At 46.0% G+C, this 24,614-nt stretch overlaps 1 protein-coding gene across 1 annotated transcript in view; it reads left to right on the top strand.

Moving 5' to 3' along the window:
• The first annotated feature begins 13,830 nt into the window (after positions 1-13,830).
• Positions 13,831-24,614, top strand: part of ARL13A (ARF like GTPase 13A) — an 890,733-nt gene continuing 879,949 nt past the window's right edge. The window contains exon 1 of the mRNA XM_069613008.1: positions 13,831-13,891. The gene's annotated coding sequence lies outside the window, so the exon portion shown is untranslated. The remainder of the gene's footprint in view (positions 13,892-24,614) is intronic.

The raw sequence follows: 24,614 nt of genomic DNA on the forward strand, positions 1-24,614 counted from the left end.
CCCAAATGGGTAAAGACACAGGCATCATGTATATCAATTTTGGATGTCTGAGAAGAAATCATTGGTACCCATTATTAAAGAAGAGACATGCCCAGCAAACAGTACAAACGTCGCCATTAGAACAGTGGTAAAGTATTTTTATATTTGCCACTTTGTATGCGAGTCATTAAGGTACTGTCAAATAGGAGGCACAACTAGGATACGTTTGAACATGGAACCTTGGAAGCTTGGGAACATTTCTGTATTAGTTCCACCATATGCATACATGTAACTCAGGTTAACATATTGTACCACCCTAGCACAGCATGGAGGCTTCAGAAATGTGTAGTAACCTCTGAAATGTTAGTGTTTTGTCCCCACACACGGATGCACAGTGTTTTTCTTAGTCGGGTGGGGCATTACAGTCACTGCAAGCAATGATTTAGCTGTGACTGCCAGCAAGATGCTTATACATATTGTAATTGGAAAAACGGGAATCTGCTTATAATATTCGAAAATGCATGACACTGTACATGTGAAAAACCTTACTGTGCAGGGAATGCGTGAAAACGCATTTCCCTTCCTCCTCAACCTGTGTGCCTTCAAATTTAACATTTTGGAATTTCTCGACAGAAGCATTACTGTTTTTGTATGCTGGGTTCCACTCATTAGAGACTATGGGCTTCATTACGAGGCTGGCGGTAACCTGCAGGTGCAACCAGCGGGTTGCCGCCAACCCTGTAACACTGAATCCGGCGCCTGACTTTCTGGTGCCACTGGGACATTACAAGTCCCGGGAAGTCAGGTGCCGGATTTTGTAACTGCCTAATCCCATAGAGTCCAATAGGACTCTATGAGAGTGGGGAGACGGAAGCGCTGGCACTGTTGCTAACGGTGCCAGTGCTTTCGTGAACAATCTGCCTATCGCATGCCGCTGCGCCCGGCAGGGTCAGACCTGTCAGGGGTATCAGCCCCAGCAGGCAGACTCGTAGTGTGGCGGTCCAGAAACCAGGGTGCTGGTAATCTTACTGGCACCCTTGTTTCTGGACCGCCACACTTGTAATGAGGCCCAATGCATTTAAACGTTTGGACACATTGTGCATTACATGCAAAACCTTTGCTTGAAATGTAACTTCTCAAGGAGGATAACTGACTCTCAGTGTTTGAGCATATGTCTGTTTCGTTTCCAGTGTATGGCCCATTAGATAAAGGGGCTGTGCAAGACTGTATTCCTGGCATATGATGATATGATATGATATATATTATATGATATGATGGGTTATTTATAACACGCTTAATATCCAGAGGTTTGTAAGCGCGGACCGGGGATCCAACCTGTGGTGCTCTGTGACGTCTTGTTTCCAAGGTGAGCACCTGGACCCTGGATCCTCCCGACCCTACAGCCAATGGAGTTTAAAGCGGGAGAATCCCTTGCCTTTTTTACCATGTCAAAGTAATGTGCAGCCCTGTGCGTGTTTTATTTTGTTGCTCATTTGTCTTGTGACCACCATATGATTAAGAGGTCTCTGGGACTTCAAAAGCTAATGGAATTGCCATTGTAGCATAATATGTTGTTAGTCCAATAAAAGGTATCAAAAATTGGACTTTGCATGATAATTAAAAAAAAAAAATCCAGGGCTTCTTCACCCTTGTCAGATGGCAATCCTTGGGACATTTGTCATAAAGTAAGCAATTATCATTAGCACCCTGGAGCCGGCCAATCAGGAGGCTGGAAATGCAGGCTGATACTCCTGATCTAGCCTGCATTCCAAGCCACCTGATGGTCTGCTCCACAGCCCGCCATCTTCCCCTCACCCTGTGTTCCCTTTTATTTTAATCCCATCCCCACTTACCTGATTGCAGCAGCGGCGGTGGCCGCCGCCGCAGCTCCCCTGCCTCTTCCTTTTCCAGATGCCATGTAATGGAAGGGGGTGCAGTGTCATGTTCAATTAATAAAAATGCATTATTCTTTAATACCACGGGTTACCGCTTTGGTAACCCGAGGTGCTAATGCTGTTCTTAAGCCGTCCCACTGGCCATACCGGGGATAACGTCCCAGTGCCCTCGTTAACCGCCCACACTTTGCTCGGCCGTTACCTCGGGCTGCCAGGCCATTACCCCCAGTATTGCCAGTGAAACGGGTTAAAAACGCCATATTATAGACATATACTTCAAGAAACCAATGCACCTAAATGAAATCTGCCACTGCAATCTGTTTGATTATAAGGGTGTTCATAACAAGATCATCAAAGGCGGATTTAAGATCTGAAATGAATCAGTCCGCAAACGGTGGAAGCAAGTCCTACTCATTGTTTTACAAGCAGGGCACAGTAATATAAGAGTGATACCATTTCATTGATGTACAGATGACAGACTTGGAATTGATTGAACATTTCCATGTTCCAACAAAGCATCTGGTGGTACAATTCCATGTCTATGCTTCACATGCAAGGTTTGCAGTTGTTGTCATCATGTCATTGCTAAATAAGGTTCCATTCCCCACTATGACTTATTATCGACATAGGGGTGTGCTACAATCCCCTAGTGGGCTTTTTGCTGTGGAATCCCTTTCCAACGCAATAGCTTTTCTCTCTCTAAGTGGGAGAGCAAGTCAGATTTCCGGATAAACTAGGTAGGCTCATTTGTGCGGAGTTGCAGAAATGTTACTGGCTTGTATCAGTGAAATGTTTTTTTTATTGTGATCTTTTCTAGCACATGCCTCCAAGTTAGATCACAGTCAGGCCCAAAATACCCCAGATGCAATATACGTAATGGAATGAACACCAAGGTATTCCCTCAATGAAATGCGATACCCGCATTTAGGTAGAAGAGTTACTTCAAACACTTGCTTTTAGAAATTGTGAAGATGCCCTACCATGCAGTTGCTAACACCTTAACAATATAAACCTGTTTTGCCACAATTAGGTTCCCAGCAAATTTCCGGCAAAGCCAAAGTATATCCTGATGGATCACAACAAACCCTCAATTTTCATTTAATAGAACAAGTTGGGAAACACCCATCCTGTGTTAAGCAATGCATGAAACTAAAACGATCCTCGATAATTCTCAAGTGATCTATTGCATCAGCCTATGCGAAAGCTCCAGCCGATCAAAAAATCCAACATCCATGTTGCACCTAAAGAAACTCCAGCCCATACCTTCAGGCTTGAAACCCTTCACGGGCTCCTGCTGGGATGGTGGGTCAAGATCTGTCAGCAGTGGTTTCCTCATAGACTTGATGAGGTTAACCTGCCAGCCCCAGTGGCTTCTTATAGGATTTATTGGAAGACATGTTGGTGGGGGTCTGATAGTAACTGCAATATAAGCATAGACTGCATCTGTTTAAGTGAGTCATAACACCCACAAAAGCTGCAACTCAACATCCATTGAACAAGGAAAAGGCTTTCCTGAGTAAATTTCATTCTTTGAAGACGTGTCTCAACATTAAAGCCACAACATTTCCCCCTTGGGATGTACTATCTAAACACTAGTGGTGAGCACTGCAAAGCCCACAAGTATGTCTGTAGTAGGAGAATGCGTAAAAAAGGGAAAAAAGATTAGTGATCACCCACCTGTGGAAAGAGCATACTCAGGTTACGGTGCGCATTTGTGAAAAAAGAAATTGCACAGAAGGCGCAATGTACAGGTGGGGAACATCAGTATTCGTCATTGGTACATTTGCCAGATAGCTACTAATTTCCTTGCTAACACGTCAGACACATTTGCGGTTTGACCACGTGTGAATTTGATCTCTAATTGCGTTGCCAGCTGCGGGTGTTTCCGTAATGACCTCCCCTTCCCTAGGAAAAAGATTTTACATTTTTTTAATTGCGTATTTAGTTATAAAACTTGACACAAATATTTTAATACACTAAAAAAATTAAACAAATAAATCTCAATTTTCATCTAAACTTGATACATTCCCTTAATAAATACAATATTACTACACATACACATTGCACATGCATCCCTATAATATTAACACATTGCATATTCATCCGAACACCACCATACATTCCATTCTCATTACTAAATTGAGTTAAAAGAGACTCCATTATCATACAAAACATCAATAATATACATACCAATCAACAAAGAAAACTCACTGGTTAAATTCCTTCTCAGTCAGCCTAGCCGCTGAGACCCTCCAACGCCGGACAATCGCAGCCATCAGACCCCTGATATAGCCTGATACGTACCTCAGCCACAAATTATCATTTCTAATTAAATTAATGTTATCGACATGCTTACTATAATATACCAAGTAAGTCATATAAATGGCCGGGCACTGAGTCGTTACATGCCAAATTCTCTCTTCTTGGTGAACATCAACACACAGCCGACATGTATGTTTGTCGTTTAGGAATGCCCAGCCATGCATCTCTAATACTCAAAGCTTCAAAGCTGTTAAATCTAAGTAACATAAATAACCTTCCCATGACATGTGAAGGTGCAATATAGATATATGGCTGAGGTTTTTCATAGGTAAAGAACATCTATGCAAATGTGGATAATGAACTCCTACCAGCTACCTATTCATGGCTATTTCCCCGATCAGACTTTTCAGCACTAGCCTTGAATAGTTTCAGCAATGGACCTATCCCATAATCCCACTTTGGGTACCACCCTATCTGATGAAAAAAGGCCACATTTAGCATTTGGAATTCTTGTAGTATGACACGTCGAAGCAACAATAGAGCAGTCTTAACCAGACCCAACAGTGAGCCATCTTGAGCACACATTATTTTTATATAAAGACTTCCCTGATTGATCTAATCCCTGTAGACAGGGAAATCAGCCACAATTGTAACATTACAGCTGCAATTGGAGTATAATTTGATAGCCCCAGAACTTTAATCCAGATAATGATCTCCAATCTATCGGGCCAGACAGTATTGTCGTTATATGACGTTTCCTGGGCATAAATAATAATAATAATTTAGCATTTATATAGCGCTACGAACCCTCAGGTGTCTGAGCGCTGCTCATTATTACCCACGGTGTGTGGTGCTCATGTATCCACTTTGGAAGGATGAAGGGCTGAGTTTGGCCCTGCCAGGATTCGAACCTGCGTTAGAGAGCTCTGCACGGATGTGAAAGCAAGCCTCTACTCGCTGTGACACTTTACCGGCTGTAAAGAATCATTGAGGTACGTTTTTAATCATAAACATTTAGAACGCCAATGAGGCTGTAGCCAGCTGTGCTTCTCGGAAATTGTCAAATGGCAGCCATAGTAGCCATATCTTTTTATCTCTTTTTCCTCAAGAGTATGTCATCTTTACCACAATCCTCTATTTCGTTAAACAATAAGGATAGTTACATTCTCTGTCAACGACCCCATTAGGACAGGCAATACACTGATGTGACGAACGCTTCCTGCGAAAAGACATAAACTGGATGTTTTTGATGTTAACTGTTCGTCCATTACTGACTGCGTAATCTAGGACGGCACTATGATTAACACCTATATAGGTACGATCAAAAATCACAAAATCACCAGCATAGCCGAGCCTCCCTTTTTTATATGGCCCAGCTTCTGGGGAGCATTATTGATTTTACCCAAACCCAACCCGAGGTTCTGAGACATATAAATTGAAAAGTAGGGGGCCAGCATACAACCTTGTCTGACCCCCCTCCTAATCAGCGCCGGCTCCGAGAGCTCACCAAGGCCATTTAATCAAACGCATGCCATATTATCATGATATAAAAGCTAACATGCATAAAGCAGATAACTAAGGAGCCCCATGTTCTTCAATTTCATCCATAATTTGTGTCTGTCACCGATTTCTCAATCAGAGAGTTGACAATAAGTATATTCATGTTCGTTGACAGACCCCTTCCAGGCCAGTTTGAAAGCATTCTAATATACCATTATTCTTGCACCAAGTGTTTATCACATTGAGAAGAAAGGTTGAGAACATTTTAGTTGCCAATAGACGATAGCTCTCTGGGCTACTTCTCATGCCTTTTTTTATAAACGGGGACCATAAGTGACATCCTCCTGGATTCAGGTATTTCACTAATCTCCACCACCTTGGTAAATAAAATCAACAGGATTTCGGACCACAGAACAGGACTGGATTTAAGCACTGTATTACCAACGCTGTCCGATCCTGGGGCCCTAGACTGTTTAAACTGCTTAAAAATAGAGATCAGCTGAATTTTAGTAAATTTAAGACCAATACTGACTTTGTTCAAACTTGTATAATTGTCATTCACATTTTAACTAAATAGTCACACCAGACGGCTTAATTTATGCAACACACTAGTTCCGTGTTCAACTTTGAGTGATAGTTTTGTACGACGACCAGAGTTTCTTGCTATCCCCTGCAATTAGGTCCTTCAGCATATTTTGCCATACCACATTAACTGACAAGGCTTTATAGTGTTTCACCCAATTGGTACACCTGTTCTTCACCTTTTTTTAAAAGTTATCTTTTCTAGTACACTATTATCAGTGAGGCCAGTACACCGACGTTCTTATCTCATTATTTTCTTTGCCCGACAGATCTTTTTATCATATATCCTGTCGATGTTTTTACCTTCTCTGAAGAATTTACAACTGCCCACAGGCAGGTGATTGTAGGCAATCGATGTTAACCATTCACTCATTGGAGGACACCAGATACTACTCCTGTACCGTGAGCATACAACAATTAATTTTATCTAAGTTCGTATCAAACCACCCAAGTCTATTATCTCCTGAGTTAATAGCAATGGTACCAAGTTTATGAAACCACTTTACTCTAACATCACCAACCTCACACCCTACTGTGAGGATGGTGTGATCACTAAAGTCTGCAAAGGAGGAATTACATTCTTTGGCAGCCAATAGAACTTTTTCATGAACAGAGACACAGGGCCTCATTCCGAGTGCGGCGGTAAGGGGTTAACGGCGCTGGTAAGGATGCCGATGCCGTTAACCCCTTACCGCCGCATTCCGAGGTCCTTTAGCAGGTCTCGCTAAGGGCGGCTGGTAAAACCAGCCGCCCTTAGCGGGAGATGCTAAAGGACTAGGGAGCTAATAACGGGCCCATTATTAACGGGCCCGTTATTAGCTCCCTCCCCATGCCCATTGAGCCCTATGGGGGCTTGAATGGGAATGGGGATGGCTTCCCTGAATGGGGAAATACCGGGTCCTCCAAGGTTGGAATGACCCGGTAAGTCCCCATTCACTGACCCGAGTTTGGAGGCAGCCATACCACAAATAGCGGCATGGCTACCTCCAAACTCGTAATGAGGCCCATGGTCTATTGTAGATATTTTTAAGCCATTCTGCCATGTTGTGCCGGCTGGAACGTCACAGCTCACTACACCATTGTGTTCCATGTCTTCAAAAAACTCTGACCATACTGGCGTTTTTTTTCGTTCTGCACTACTCAGTAAGAGTGGCCCATTTGTTATAGGAGTGGGCAAACTGTAAGCATTCAGGTCACCACATACATATAGTCAAAATCATAGTTCTGGATGGGTCTCAAACACATTGTACTATATATGTAATGTTGAATACTCTCTGTTGCCTTACCCCAGGGGGATCACAGATATTTATAGGCACTAATGTACATTGAGCAGGTACATCAACTTCAACTAGCAGAACATTTGGGGTTTCACCACATACACTGATTCCATGTGAATTCTGCTTATTGGATATTAGAATCAATAAGCCACCAAATGGGTGTCCTTTCTCACCCTTATGAGCCTTATTTGAATAGCATGTAAAACCGTCAAACAAGGCTTCACCCATTAGCCAAGTCTCTTGGAATAGGGCAATGTCAGCCGAAAGAAGCCGTTTAGAGGAGCCATCTTGCCTAAACAGATGCGCTTGCATTCCAAGATTTTATTATAATTCCAGATCATGATTTGGTAACCCTAGGCGGTAAGAAGCATAACCACTCCCAGTGTGATTTTGCCATTAGATCATTAGAGAAAACTGGAATAGAACTGCCAACACTCAGCTGACTAATTGCCTTTAACAAAAAATCGTGAGACTTACCAGACAACTTCCTGTTGCCTTGTTGCTTATTATCAACTACACAATCTAGGTCTTCCCCCCTTTTTAAAAGGAATTCCAAGTTGGCAAAAGCCAATGATACCACTTTGGATGAATTACAATGCACTCTTGTAAGTGGAAAGGAGCATCCCTTCACTTGCTCCAAAAAATCAAGGTTGCTACATCTGACTGATGTAAGGGCCAATAGGTGGCCAAAGGTGTCTAGTAGACACCACGGTTAATAGGCGCCATTGTACCTTCAAACAACTACAAATGGCAAAAGAGTAAGCTGGTAAAGGCCTCAATGCCATGACAACAGGTGCCAAGGCAAAGTCATTTGCAGCAGGAGGTATACTGTTTACACTTATACAATTGTTGCCTAACAGAACAGGAGCAACTGCTCATGGGGGGGGGGGGGGTTCATGGCAACTCTCCTCATGTTCAGAAACTGTGGTATTGTCTGTCCGTTGCTGGTGTTTAAGCTTCTAGTTTTATTAGACATCCTCTTTACTCGCCTAGCCGCTTTGTTTCTTGATTTCTTAGAGCCAGACCATCTCTTACCAATTAGGTCATTACCAGAATCAACAGACTGGTTGATGTTTTCAGTGAATTTCTCCACTGCCTCCTTTGCTTTTTTAGCCCTGTTTAGTTCCCCCTTTATTTCTTTGATATTATTGATCCCGCTTCCACATATTCACTGCCCTCCGAGTTTCAAATATTTGTTGATTCTAGGCCATCCTAGCACCAGGCAGCCAAAGAATCGGGAAGTAGGGATCTATTAATCTCCTAAGGGGATACTCCACCTGTTTTAAGATCACCTGTTTTCTCCTTTTCAATTATATTACAGGGCTTAGCCTTTGCAATATTTTCAAGTACAACCAAGTGTTGTTGGACAATATGAATAGGGTGACAATGCTTCAATAAGATTTTAAAAGCAAAGCTAGTCGCAACATTATGGGCATCTAATGCTGTACTCACACCACTATTTATACTGTGTGACACCACTGAGCCCAACCACACTTCATTAATAATAGGTAGAAAGGATTCATTGGCAGGGAATGCTTGAAGTTCATCAACCAATCCGGTCAAGCAGGGTGAACAAGACAGTCTCTCATTTCTGATACTGCAATGGTCAACAGCCATTACTAATCCTTCAGATCCTGCCATAGATTCAGCTCAGTCAACATCAAGAGCTTCCATAAGATTGACATTGGATTGTAAAGAATAACAGAGGTTAAGAAGAGAATTGTTATTATCCAATCCCGCCGATGTACATGCTACAGTACTGGATATGGGATCCATACAGTTAGGTACAGGATGTACTTCTGCAATAGTGTCTGCTGTACCTTTAAAGAAACTGGTATTTTTACCTTTTTTCTGGTAGCACCAATGTTACAGCTCGACTGGTTTATTTTTCAGGCCAGAATTCTTATTGGTCAACATTGTGAGTTGTTTATTTCCATTCCTCAGGTTACAGACCCTCTTACGCGTTTTGCCAGGCATATTCCACTATCTTGTTGCAGGGCTGGTATAAGAAGTCAACTGTTTCAGGGAACACTGGTGTAACGGGGCCCCCACAGCCCCCTGTGTGCGGGGGCCCCATGCTGCCCATGCCCTGGAGGGGGGCTCGGTGGCATGATGGGGACCCTCAGCAAGGCTTGCAGGGGGGCCCTACATTTTGTGTCCCGCCACTGTCAGGGAAATATATTGCCTTTCTGACTGAACAATGGCCCCAACAATCACCGCCGATGTTAATAGTTACTTCCAGTTATAACAATAAAATGAGCAACAAGTAGAATTTACTCACTGTGCAGCGGCTTTCCAAAGGATTTTAAGATTTGATAAAGATCCACGGCACAGCCCGTACCAGCTCAAATAGGGGATCCCAATTCCATCTCAAGGCCTCAAAGGCACACAAGTCACTCTGCATGCACTCACACCGATGCGCGCCGAGCACTGAGGGAGTTCAGCAGATAGGACCAAACGAAACTGGAAAACCGGATCACTTTCACCATGCACTTGATACTGCAGCAATATCCAAAGATCTGCAAGTCAAAGTTATAACCAGCAGAGTACTCTGCACACACTCACACAGACGCGCACAGTGATGCACATCGGTCCAGTTAGAACAATAAGCTTCAGGCAGCTTTGCAGAGCACTGAGTGAGTTCAGCAGGTAGGAGCAAACGAAACTGGAAAACCGGATCACTTTCACCATGTACTTGATACTGCAGCAATATCCAAAGATCCGCAAATCAGAGTTATAACCAGCAGAACCAAAGGCACACTGGATGCACTCACACCGACCGAGAAAAGAATAAAACAGATAATGATCGAGGTAAAGGATAGTGGAGCACATTCTGAATTAGAGTTAGACAAAAATCAAGGGTATTACACAATGTTGTTACAACTCTACCTGGTTGTTATTGTTAGGCAAGAATTGGTGCAGTTACACTGTGTGGGACTACACAACACTTATCTGCTTGGTATTAGGTAACCCACCTTTTGGTATAGGTCTGTACTACACAAGTTGGTAGTGTGACTGAGCAGCCATGTTAGACAGTTTCTCAGTACATGTGAGGACATCAAAATCTTCCAATGAAATCCAGATAAGCCTTTCCCAGCAGTAACAGTATACAACAAGCTACCACCTATGAGGGTCAAAGTCAAAGGACAAGAAGAGTATTCAGTGAGCCAGGACAGCCGAAGTCATCTGGGGCACAGTCTATGGATGTGATGCACTTCTTAGATCAAAGTCTTGCACAAAGTTAGACAGTGTAAGAAAAGTCACTTGTAGGGTCACAAGCTGTTAAGCCTGTGAGAAGAGAGTTGAAATCAACTTGTAAAAGGTAGGCCAATGCAATTCCCAAGTGAGAAGAGCATGGCTATAGGCAATAAGGTAAGTACCCCAGGCCTAAACAGAACCTCCGGTTAGAAGAAGAGTGGTCCAGCTGGATTCTGTCCTGCTACAGCGGTGCAGACTCTTGTTCCTGAGCCTCATTCGTGAAGACAAGAGGGAGGACGTCTGAAGGGCTCCTCCGGTGGTACTTGGGAGGTCGTGGGCAGCTATGGGCTCTTTTCGGTTTAGCTGCAATTCGCAGTTTCAGCACTTAGCAAGCAGCACCGATGCAGATCTTGGACACTGGTTGGACTCTCTTCGGTCCCTCGGTCCGGCACTCTGGTGAGGGGACTCTGGATCTGGAGGTCCTGCTTCGGGATGGTCCTCAGGAGTTTCCTGGAGCTACAGGTCGGATTTGTTCCATAGCAGATGTTGCACTCGACTACGGACACTCAACCCTTGGCATTGGGCTTCTGAAGCAACTGAGAGGCACAGCAAGTCGGGATGGTGGTCCAGTGGAGTTTGTCTCAGGGTTAGTTGGTCCAACTAACATAAGGGGAGAAGTCGTTCCATCCGGAGCTTCTCTGTCGAGGTGGAAAAGGATTTCAGCACAGCAGCAGGGCTTCACCAGGCAATTCAAAGTTCCAGCAGGTTGCAGCAAGCTTCGTTCCGGGTTTCTTCATTGGGTGCTTCTCCCAGTGGTCAACTCTGCCTGTAGTCCCAAAAGCCTTGCCTTTTAAGGAGGTTTTTCCCTTCATGCACATCCTAGGCTGTCAATCACACAGAAAGGACAGCCAGCCGGCCAATCAGGACTAGCTGCATTCGGCATTCCTAGAGACAGAGGACGGAGGGGTTTTGGGACTCTCTGTCACATCCTGTCCTCCCAGACACACTGGAGTCAGAGGCGGGCTTCAGTACTGAAGCCCACCCAAGGCAAGACAAACAAAGGGCTCAAATCGGTCTCAAAGCATAGAGTAAAACCCAAGAGAGACCTCCAAAACAGAAAATGGCAAAAAAAGACAGGGCCGTTTTGACAAAATGGTCACCCATGGGTGCTGTACTGCAGCTGAAAGTTCAGCCTGCGGTAGGAAAGCTCAATGGTAGGAAAAAATAAACCATTGCCACCAGCCATTTAAAGTAGTGAGGGTAACATAAAAATGTTACATGAGAATTTAGGATGGGGGCTACTAGGTAACCCCCCAGCACTCCACATAAAATGGTGTGTGCTGGACCTACAAAGAGAAAAGGTAAGTAAAGTCAATGTCACTTTACTTTTCTTGGGAACTGTAGTTCACACGAGAAAGGTTATTTAAACCTTATGTGAAATATAGAGGATTTCTCAGTGACACTGCACTGAAGGTGCTGTGTGTCACCATACAAAAAGCAGATGCCTATGGAGTTTGTCAGACTCCAAAACCAATGAAAACACAGAGTCCAAATCAGGTAAAACACATGAGAGAGTGAGAAAAGGGTCTCACTCACTCCAGAGTTAACAATTAAAAGCTCCTAATAAGTCCAGCAAAAGAGCTGGGGGTCTCTAAGCTTGAAGGGAATTAGCACAGAAATGAGAATTCTCCCCAACAGTTATCTCCACAAATGAAGTTTATACAAACATATACAACGTCCAGCCATCATAAACCTGTGGCTATATAGGCAAATGCAGTACTAAAATGAAGCGCAAATGTAGTACTAAAATGAAGCGCAATTAAGTGCCATTTTTATTGTTTGCATAAAAGCAAAAGGAGCAAACCCTTTGCTTGAGTCCATGTCACATAAACATGTTTAGGAAAAGGAAACAATGGAGTAAATGGGGTTTGAGTATTTTTCTGATAGTGTTACACGGCATGCAGCAAAATGAGTGCGAACATGCTTTACCAGGGACGTCATTTCACCAAATTGCCAGGGGTAGCGGAAGTGACCCTTGTCCTCTGATGACATCACAGCAAGTGATGTCATTTGACCCAATACCTGGAAGCGATGAAACACGACCTTTCACCTCTTGACAAAATAGGAAGGGGCATCACATAGCATTGTTCCTAAGTACACTACGAAAAATATGGTTACTATAACACTATAATGTGATATGCATTTCTTACAAGAATGGATCACCATATACATTGTTAATATCAGTGTTTATAGGCACACATTACCAAATGACTATGAATGTAAGCGGACCTCCAAGGATAAAAATTATGTGTTATAGAAAAAATATACATGCAATATCATCCAGCCTGTGTTGGTACTCATTTATCAACCTCAGAATGATGAAAGCCTGAGTTAAGGTGTTTAAGAACAGACTAAATCAGTGACTCACCCCCTGAAGTGTGCCTGAAATAAACCTTTAATGACTCTAGCAATTATTGTATAGAATTGCAGAAAGACACATTATTTGTTATTATTATTCTTTCTTATTTCGGGTCACTGCTCAAAGTGTTACACTTGTGAAACCCCCTGATTTTTCAAAGAGGCCTGGACAAAAAAAGCCACCCACTACAGAAACAAAGAGCCACATGGCGCTGGCCACAGCCCAGAAGCTTACATCTAAAAAATACTTTTTGTTTTAAATTGTCCTTTTTTTTTTAGGGGCAGCAAGGGAGATCACAGGGGTCGCAGTTGCAACCCCTGGCCGTCCCCAAATAACGTCCCTGTTACTGGCACCATATCCATATCACAAAATGTTTTGCACGAGGACAAGCAAATTGAGCAAGTAAACTAGTCGCAGCAAAACATTTTTCTTTATCACATGCTTTAAACAGGGCACAACACATGTTTTTTGATACAACGTTTGTAGCAGTGCAACGTTTGTTCACGATGATCCCAAAAGCCTCAAAGACGTCCCAAAAAGGCACAACATTCGCACTGAAGAAGCTACGGAAGCGCGTAGTCACAGAACGTATGACAGGAAATGACAGGCACAAACACGTGAGATGGGAAACAGCAACATAACGTGCCGAACGGTTTATTGACGATAACAACCAAGGGCTAAGCACCAGCAGCATAATGTTCAACCACAGTTTCCTGTCTCCCTGCAGCTGCACTTTTCATCGTGAAGAACCAAAGCAAATCAGACGTGGAAATCGAACAGTGAGTGGCTGCTCAAACTTGCAGCAGAATAATTACAATGAGAGCATTCAGACATTCTTAATTCTACCTAACTTTGGGGGGGAAAGTCCTTGCCTGTCATGTCGTGTCCCTTTGTCAGATCTATGTGTTGCTCATCCAAAATGAGCAACAGGTTGTCGACCCGCCTTCCTTATAGAGGAGCCACAATTATTATTGCAGCAAGCAGCTGTGCATGTGTTCTTGCACTGGCTTTGTATTGTTTACAGCACTACAACAACACAAGGCAATAGGGCAGCAATGCATTGAATGATCCAATGGGCTTGCAGACCCGAAAGCGTGGAATGGCCACTGCTACGCATCCCCATGCGTTACAGATTCCTAGGTTGTCGGGTTGGTGGTGGTGCTTGGGCTCCGCATGTCAGGGAAAGGTGTTTGGTTGACACCTGCGGCGGTTCCAGGTTGCCTGGTGTGTGGTAGCCGAAGGAAGACCTTAGCAGAGGCTATGCACAGCAAATGAAAAATAAAAACCTTTGTTTTCGTGTATGTATGCGGGTGTGCATGAAAGGTGTTGTGTGTGTGTGCATGCAATTGCGAGTGCAGTGTGTATGTTGTAGAAAATGGGTGTGCGTCTGAATAAGAGCATGCAAGTGCATTGCGAATGTTGTAGAGATGGGTGCACATGTGAATGGGAGCTTGAGATTGCAGTGTCACTGTTGCAGCATATGGGTGCATATGCGAAAGAGAGAATGAAAGTGCAGTGTGAATGTGCATGAAAGTTAGTGCATGTGGGCCAGGAAGGGAAGTCTCTTCACAGGAAAAGTGGAGGCTGGGGAAACTGTCCCTTGATCCCAAATTGTATGGACATGTTTTCTTGTTACTAGCATGCATTGTTAGTGGCGTAATGGACAACTGCATGTTGAGTGTCCCTATGTTTAGATACTGGCCTAGAATTTTGCAGTCAGCATGGACATGTTTTCTTACAGTGACAGCATTTTTACTGACATTTTGGGCAAAGCCACTATGAATCTTCTTAAGTGAGGACACTGGCCTATACTGGTACAGCCTGAAGGGACATGTTTTCTTACAATGACATGGCATTTTTACCAGCATTATGGGCAAAGCGAACATGAGTGTTTATACGTGGGGATACTAACCTATGTAGGCACAGCCACCATGGACATGTTTGGCACAGCCAGCATGAAAATGCTTTTTTACACTGGCAGAATATTAGCTTATATTGTGGGCAAAGTGCCATCAGGAAAATGTGTTGGATAATGCTCCTGTCCACTTTTGGTGACCTGACGTTTATTAGATTTTTGGTTTTGCTCCATATGGTGATGCTAGCCACCTATGTGGCAAAGCATTGCTAACACAAGAAAGACATGGGTGTTCAGAAACAAGATATCTGGTTCACGTGGTAAAGGGAAATGCTCAGGCATGAATTTGGTGCATCAGAAAAGGTTATTATTTACGTCTCTGGGTCATTTAAATCAATGTGTGGGTGTTTTACAATGATTCTCCCAATCCGCAATCTTGTTGGAAAGTACATGATTTCATCCTGTACTGGTGTAGGGATTCTTCCTTTGCCTGCTCACCCCCTCCATCTATCTGTGTGTCATGTCCCTCCCACCGTGCAATTCACAGAGGTCTCTTCTCCTGAGAGGACTTGTGCCCTGGATTGCATGGACAGAGAGCTCCACAAGCTGTGATGTCTGGAACTTTCCTCATCTGATTTATGATTTATCGGCCTGCTTGCTCGCGAGACGATATGGAGGTTGCGTATGGATGAAATTCATTGCCCATAAAGCCTAGGCAGCGACAGAGTAACGTGGTGCAGAGAGGACCGTAGCAAGGCAGGGATGCCCGTTGCTGAGGAGAAAGAGGTGGACTCTGGTTCTGGGATCCTGGGGAGGTGCTTACTGTGCTCTGAGGTCTGCTCCACCTCCTCTGTGGTAAGTGTCCCGTGTACGCACCTAGCAGCAGACCCAGTTGTTATGTTCTGATGAGCCTGATCTCAGGGCAGCTCACATGGACCAGGGACCAATGTTGGCACCTGATACTCTCCATGTGTCCACTGCAAACACAGAAGAAACGTTCACTCAAGCACACCTCTACCTTCTGTGAGTGAAGGTGCATGACACATGCCATCCTATCAAGCAGTCGATGCAGCACACAGATCTCTATTGCTAGTGGCATTAATGTCGTTTTTGTTTCTATGTTGCGCATATCTCGAGTCGTGGTTGTGTTGGGATACAGGTGCAACGCCCCAACCGAGGATAGAGGTTTAGGCTCGCAAATTGTATTAACAATAAGAGTTGGTCATTTAGTGTCAGTTTGAATGGGCAATCCTGCACACGTGTTAATTGTATCTAAGCTTTGACACACTTCAGAAAGCATTATAAAACCTTACACAATGAAAAAGGAGTAACAATGTTATAACATTGCTCATTATATTTAAAGGTTAGAGCTCCAGCATTGTTTAATAGCTTGTAGCTAGCAGTAGTGATTATATAGTGTTTTGGTTTCATTAAGACTTATGGGCAACTTTCTGGCCGCTAGTAGGAGATAGTTGAAGTGTTTAAAAGCAAGATATGGTAAATGGTATTGTTTTAGGACTGTGTGCCAACGTAGCAAGAGTCCTACCATGTTGGATTAGGCATCACTAAAACATGTTATTTCCAATAGCTAGAGAATTAGGCTGCTCGTTGGCGCTTTTGCTTTTGTTCATAAAAGCTGGCCATCACTCAGCTTACCCTTCATTCTGATTCTGTTGGCTGTCTCCATGACCACCAGTCTGGCTTCAGAGCTGCCAGAAGCATGGAACCTGCTCTCCTGAACATCTGTGAAGATCTGCTCTCCAACCTTGACTCTAACATTCCCTGTGTCCTCATCCTACTCGATCTCTCTTCTGCCTTCGACACGGTCAACCATCCCATCCTGCTCAACCATCTCTGTGATAACCTGGGTATCACCAATCAGGCTACGGCCTGGCTGACCTCTTTCCTCTCTGATCGACCCTCCCAGGTCCAACTTGGGTCCTTCCTATCATCTATCTCCCTCTCTACCTGTGGTGTTCCTCAGGGGTCTAACCTCTCTCCCTGGCTTTTCAACTAATACCTGTCAACTCTCAGCCACTGCATTGCCTTTTTCTGCTAACATTTACAGTGTTACTCTGATGACACTCAACTCATTTTCAGGCTGCCTCTCTGATTGCCTAACTGTCATTCAAGATTGGTGTGCCGCCAAAGATCTTTGTCTGAATGCCAGCAAGACGGAGATCCTCCTCATGGTCACACCTTCACCATCCTTTTCCGTCACTCTGTGGCCGGCCTCTCTTGGCCCTCCTCCTACCCCCACCTGTGAGGCTAAAAACCTCAGGGTCATCTTTGACTCCACACTTTCCTTCTCCGCCCACATCTCTGATGTCTCTAAAAAGTCAAACTTCCTACTGTACCTCCTCAAAGTTACTCTGCCTTTCCTCTCCTTCCCCCAGAAGGTCACTGTCTCCCAAGCTTTGGTTCTCTCTAGGTTGGACTATTGTAACAGCCTCTTCCTAAATCTACCTGATTCTACTCTCCGCCCTATCCAACTAATCCAGAACAGGACTGCAAGATTTGTCCTTGGCCTCCCCATATCTCTCCAGCTCTGAAATCTCTCTATTGGCTCCCACTGGATGCAAGGATTAAATTCAAAACCCTCTGCATAGTCCACAAGGCTTTCTGGGGCCTGGGTCCAACATACCTTTAACTATCCCTCTGTAAATACCTCCCCACTCGAGCTCTTTGCTCCTCTTCCTCTAACTCCATCAGGGTCAGTCTTTTTCAAAGAAACAAGCTGGGGGTGGATCTATATCTTTGGCTGGGGCCTCGCATTCAAACAGCCCCCCTGCCACTCTGAAACTTGAGGCGACCCATCTAAGGTTCCGGAAGCACCTCAAGACCTTCCTGTTTGCTTCTTCCTTTGCCCCCCTTCTCCCCTGCTGATCTGTTTCCCTCTAGGCATTGTGCACCTGGCTACCCTCTATCCCTCTATCCTCCAGGCCCAGGTACCTGCTCACCCTGCCATCCTCCTGCACTGTCTCCGGGCCACCACTGCACTGGAGTCTGTATCTGTACCCATACAGTCCCCCACCCCCTTTCCTTCCTATCTGCACTTTCAGACATACCCTGTCTGCTAAACCCAGCACTTGCCACTTGTTGGCTGCACTACCATTGTTTATTGCTGTTATTATTTATGTATTTATTATTATTTATCTGTTGTTCCTCTGCACCACACTTTCCACTTCTCCCCCCTTTCCATGCACTTTTCCCCTCTACCCTTTCCCATGCACTTGCAGGTTCTCAATGTCACTGGGCCTAGAACGATCATTGTTTTGTTCTCCCCTGTCCCCCTCCCTTGCCTTGTCACGCTCTGAAACACTTGGGTATAAGCACGATATAACTCAAATATTACATCATATCATATCAATATGCATCCTTCCCCCAGTGAGTGATCAAACAGCCATGCTCTCGGAATGAAGGGAGATGCGCAGAGCAGATAGAATATTAATTGTTCCAAGATGAGCAGTGTACATGAGCTGGGAACGCAACGTTGGTCTTAGCTGATTAGATTAGTGCTGCAGCTCTGAAGGACGTGTTTCATGAGAACAGGGCCTGTTATCGGGCACTGCCACACGGTCAAGCCAGGATTGGAGCAATAGTGCCCCAGTGAAAAGCGACAGGACCATTTGAACTGCGGGTGTTTTCATTAACTTTATTAACTAGAGCAAACAAATATGAGAAATAAATTCTGAAGGGTGGTGCCTCCACTATGTATTTATAAGCACCTGGTTCCCAAGAGAGGTAGAGTAGGGTCCTTGTTTGGGGTATGGCATGTTCCCAGATGGCAGTCGCAAGAGGCGATGCCAAAGAGCACAGCTGCAAGGTCAAATGAGCCATTCAAGATTGCCAAATTGTCTGGTCTCATGAAGAAGTCATTGTAGCACTAGCCAGGTTTGACCTCATTGTTCACACTAGCTCCCTGATAGGGCCCTCTCAAGGGTATGCACATCACAAGTTGTCCAAAAGTTGTCTTGACCAATGAGAACAGTAAATTATTGCAACAATTTACCTGAGTATAATGAACCAATCCTTATAGAGTCTTCTGCTGATGGCATAACAGGTAATCTTGAAGAGGGTTGTATCTAGTTATGCACAACCAATAGTGAAATAATCTATAGGGGATGTTGAGATTCTTGTATAGGTTTTAGCCAATGGGGAATGGGGGATTATGCTGTATCTGGCATGTTTTGCGTATGATCATTTACGGTTCTCTGCTATGGAAGACGTAACTTAGAATAGGTGTGTCGAGCGTGGCTTCATTTTTTCAGTTCTACAGGACTGACTGCCACTTATGGCCATAGTTGCATGTAATAAAACTTTGTTTATCTTTGCAAACTGTGCGCTCATTATTGATCCCTTCTGGAGTGATTTTTTATCGATCAGTTTTTGGGTCTGCCCTACAGTTGGATGTATGAGCTTACCTTCACTGACTTTGTTGCTGCCATCGTTATACCGTTGGATGCAGAGGGATTGTGAGCTGAACCGTCAGTGCTGAGAGAAAGAGATGGTAAATTGGCAACATCCTCAATAGATAGGACGCTCAAATTGTATCCCAGTTTTATCACGGCTCACTTGCAGCATTTAATACTTATCCAAAAGAGTATCAGTCTCATCACGAGTTTGGTGGTAACCCTTAAATGCAGTGGTAACACTATTACTGCTGCATTTAAGGGTCCGCCAAATCATGGGTGTTGGCTGCATTTACCCGCAGCTCTGAGCTAGGGGTAAATGCGCAGGGAAAATTCCCATTTTCGGGCGCAATTAGCGCTGCACTATTAGCGCGCACTAATTGTGCCGAAAATTCCCCATTCGGTCCAATGGGGAATTACTGTTACCGCCTAACCTGTGAACCGACGCTTTTAGTGCCGGATGGTTTGCCGGTACCGCTATTAGCCCGGGCGGTAATATAGCTGGGATACCGCCCAACTTGTGATGAGGCCCTATGTATTGACATTAGTTGTAAAGCCTTCCTGTTTAAAAAAGTTACCTGTTGATGCCACCAGGGGGCGCAGGCAAGATGGTTGTCTGAGAGCCGAGCTCCGTCCCCTGCCTTGGTAAAATGAGGAAACATGGTGAATTGCGGCACCGAACACAATACTGGAACAACTCCTCAAGCGTTGGAAGTCGTAGCTGCCCACCCCGCGATCAATAGTTCGGGAGACAGCAGCACGGAGACGGGCCCTGGTGGGCCTAAATCAGAGTATGACTCCCGCTCCGTAGGCACGAAACCAGAGGTGGAGCCACCAGCAGCCATGACTGTCAAGTTTCTGGGCCCGTGTTCCCAGTGAGAATTCATGTTGCTTCACCACGGGCCACAACGGACTAGATGCTTTCCTGTACTGCAGCCGGGCGGGCTGGTAGCAGGAGCACCAACCAGTAAACACTAACAATCTGGGCGGCAGCGGAGTGCAAAGCCCGGGGGCAGAACCCCGATGCCCGCACCGAACCGGGAGACCTGCGCCTTGTGGAGTGAGCCCCCACTGCAGTGGAGAGACGTTGCCAACCAGCTGACCCAGGCACCCTTGGTGTTGGGCTTCAGAGAGGGAACAGGGGACCCTGCTGACGATGTATCGAGCTAACGGGCCTGAAGCAGAGCGATACTGGTGCTGCAGAGAGTTACTGAGGCCCTGGGAAGACCGACTCTGGACTCCCTGAGCATAGATGCAGCAGTGGTGAAAAGCACCCCGTCGCGAGGAAAGTAAGGGGCTGCAGCCCCCGTGCCCTGTCGTTGGAAGGGGAATCAACACATGACCACGTGTGGCTTAAACACTGGGAAATCCTCCAGCAGCGGGCGCAGATGGGGAGCTGGCCTGGACTCTGGGGGGACATTTGAAGATGTGGATCAGGAACCAGGGGATGACGTGAACCAAATCCCACTTGGCTTAGCACTGCTGCCCAGCCCTGAGGCGAAACTGGGACAAGGAGGAACACCTACCCGAGGAAACTAACCTAGTACCCAGGTGATCCAGCACCTGACACGTGGAGGACTTTTGCTGTGGCGCCAGCCCACTAACATAGAGAGCTGGGAGGCCACCATCTACACCGACACCTGATGTGAATCATCCATGGGGAGCTTGACACACCGTCTGGAGGCGTAAGAGTGTGCACGAGAGGCCTGGTCATACCAGGCAAGCTGGTAGCAAAAGGGACTGTCAAGGGGCACGGCAGCCACTGTTGGAATTAGGCCTATTGTCTTGCGATCACCCCCGAGGTGTACTAGTGGAGATGACCCAGAATGCCTATGAGCTTGTGAGGTGCTGTAGCGCGATTCCAATATCAAAGTGGGGAGGAGATGGCATAGGTTAAGGGAAGGGAGACAGGGGACCCGGCCACCTCAGCAGAGCTCGGGTCCATCAAAAGTGATATACAGACTATCCTGGAGGAGATTAGAGGGATGAGCGCAGATATGGGGGTGCAGCGGGCAGACCTCTCGGCTAAGGTGGTCATCCTCAAGGACAGAATGGATGGGGTGGAGGCAAGCCAAACCTTGACTGGACTTCTGGAGACACAAATGGAGGCATGCTTCATGGAAATGGAGAGGTGTGAGGATAAACTGCACCTCAAGGTGGACGATATTGAGAACCAGGAGAGACGGAACAATCTCTGGTACTTCGGGCTGCAAGAGTTGAAGGGGAATCACCAGTGGGCCTGGAACACAAGATACAGAAAATAATAAGGATGGTTCTAGGTTCCAAGGAAGGAGAGACGTCACCACAGACAGAGTGCACCATGCTAGGGGGGGCCTGTGGTCCGTGCTCAGTCCTGGAACGTATGTATTACTATGGGGACAAGATGAGGATCCCCAAAAAGGTGAGATGTATGAAGGAGGTGGACTATGGCGACTCAAGGGTGGCTATATTTCAAGAGCTGTCAGCATATACGTTGTGGGGCTCTCACTAGATGGCTCCAGGAGAAGGGGGTGAGATACCGATGGGGCTACCTCTTCGCACCTGTATTCAAATGGGTGGAACGATACCATCTGGTGACGCGGGAAGACATACAATGTGTTACGGATGACCTGGTGGGCTATCGAGAGGAGGGTACTTTGAAAGGAGGCAGGCAAGGACTAGATCCTAACTGGGGCACACAGGGCCCCCGGGGCCTGGAATCAGCATGAGGAAAGCCCAGGGAAAAAGGGGCCTGGAAGTTCCAGAAGCTTAACACCCTGCCACCACGGAACAATGACACTTGAGAGGAGCCTGAAGATTTCCTTGACTCTGCTTGTCTTTGAGGGCGCTCCCCAGGCCTCTCATGGGGGTTACATCAGGGTTTAGAGGGTCAGACAGGAGGACAGATATGGTTGCTGGTTGCGCTGTTAGATTTTTGGATACTGAAATTGAGTTGTGGGGTTGGAGGGTAGAGGTGTGCGGAGGGGCACCTAGTTGTTTGAGGGGGGATCCGGGTGCTGGGAGAGTTGGTTTACCATTTGATTAAGAGATAGGTAGGGGCATCGTCTGATCTATGTGGTGACAGAAGAGTTGAAGGGGCTGCCTGACATGGTAACCAAGGCAGGGGTTGCATCCCTGATGGTTCGACGGATGCGCCCAACATGGTTGGGGCACGCGATCGAACACCTCTGATTGGGATAGGAAGGGGAGGGGGGAGAGAATTGGAAGGGGGGAGGGTGCGAATAAGGAAGGGAGCCTCATGCAGCGGAGTTCACATGCAACAAGGGATAAGTACTGCTCAGGAAATCCAAGGGGCAACCAGCTAACAGTGAAGAAAGGTTATGGCTGAGTTGATAGTAGGCACACTGAATGTGAATGGATTGAACTCCCAGAACAAGAGATCCCTAACCAGTAACATGTTCCATGAGCAGAAACTGGATCCTCTTCCTGCAGGAGACCGATTACAGGCAGGGGGCGGAATGTGCAATAAAGGGCAAGGAGATTGGTATGAATTTCTGGGCCTCCCACAGGAACTCCAAGAAATCCTACCTGGTAAGTCATTTAGATGGTCTGGGATCCATCAAGAGGGGCTTTGGTCGCAGGTTCCTGGGAATAAAAGGAATCCATGAGGGGACACAGCTCGCGCTTGCCACCCTGTACGCACCCAATGTGGGACAGTTGGGATGTCTTTGTCAGGTATTTAGAATGATGGATGGCTGGGCGAAGGGTGCAATGTTCTTGGGTGGGGATTTCAAACTGGTGGTGGACCCCATGCTGGACTGGTGGTCGGCAAAGGGGACAGGTCTCAAAGCGGTGGGCAAAGAAAACCTGGCTATTCGGGACCTTCTGCATGATCATTATTGGGCGGATATTTGGCGGGGTGTTTGGCCGGGCCCGGGGGGCTACACGTTTTCTCCCCCCCACATCAGAGCTATACGAGAATAGATCTCCTAATCCCAAAAGAACGGGAAGGTGAGGTAAGGGCACCCACAGTGGAGGCGCTCACATGGTCAGACCACAAGCTGGTGGTGGCAAATTGGTGGCTACCTGAACCTCGCTAGTGTTTTAGATGGAGGTGTAACGATACCTTCTGAGGGACCGGATGTTTTGAGACTTCCTGGAGAAGGAGATACGGTCTAACTTTGAAACCAGCGACAATGGGGAGACGGGTATGATGAAGGTATGGGAGGCAGCGAAGGCCACTTTTAGAGGGCTACTTATTGACAAAGGATCTCGCAAGAAGAGAGAAAGGGGGCTAATCAAGGATAGGCCTCGAGAAAGCTGAAAACACCGTGGTCCCAGCTGACCCAACATCAAGGGCGGGACAAAGTCTGATATGCAAATGGATTTTTCCCTTCTATGAAAGGTACAGTGAGCTAAAGTGTGGCTGCAGACTCTCGAGTGGGTACCTTCCCAAAGAACAGGTAATTTAGCCCTGTTCGTTCTCTCAGAGGGGTGCCTATGGACTATTTTTTCATATATATCCAAACAACACTTACAAGCTGTGTGTCCCTCCTTAAATGCAATGTGATATGATATGATATGATATGGCATTTGTAAAGCGCCTATACATAAGTGTTTCAAGGTGCGACGAGGCAAGGGAGGGGGAACAGAGGGAGGACAGAGACAGCGATCTTACTAGGCCATGTGACATTGGGACCGCGGAAGTGCAGGGGAGGGAGGAGGGGAAAAGTACCAGGGGAAAGGGTAGGGGGCAGTACTGTACATGGGATCAAAACAATAACAAGAAGTGCGGCCAGCAGGCGGCAGGTGCCAGGGTAAGTGCAGACATCAGGTGTCCAAAGGTACAGATAGGATGACTCTAGGGTTACATATACAGACCCAAGTGCAAGGGTTACCGGGAGGCAGTGCGTGTGTGCAACTGGGCGGGTAGGGACCTGTGCCCGAAATCAGAGGGTAGCCAGGTGACCAGTGCAGTATCAGACAGGAAATCAGCAGGGGAGAGGAAGAGAGAAGGCAGAAACAGAGAGGAAGTTCTTGAGGTTCTTTCGGGAACTGGAGATGGTTCTCCTCAAGTTTCAGAGAGGCAGGGAGGCTGTTCCACAGGGAGGCCTCAGCCGAAGAATATGTACTCTCGCATATGTACTCTAGCATATGTACTCTAATTCAATACTTTCGTCTTATAGGTGGCGACACCTAATAGTCCAAACAAATGACAGACAGACATGGGAGAGGCACCAGCAAACTACAGTGGAATGTGGGCATTTAGCTTGGATTTGCAACTGTCTTGTGAGC

Source organism: Ambystoma mexicanum, chromosome 5p (assembly GCF_040938575.1).
Source record: "Ambystoma mexicanum isolate Mex_15411 chromosome 5p, UKY_AmexF1_1, whole genome shotgun sequence".
NCBI lineage: Eukaryota > Metazoa > Chordata > Amphibia > Caudata > Ambystomatidae > Ambystoma > Ambystoma mexicanum.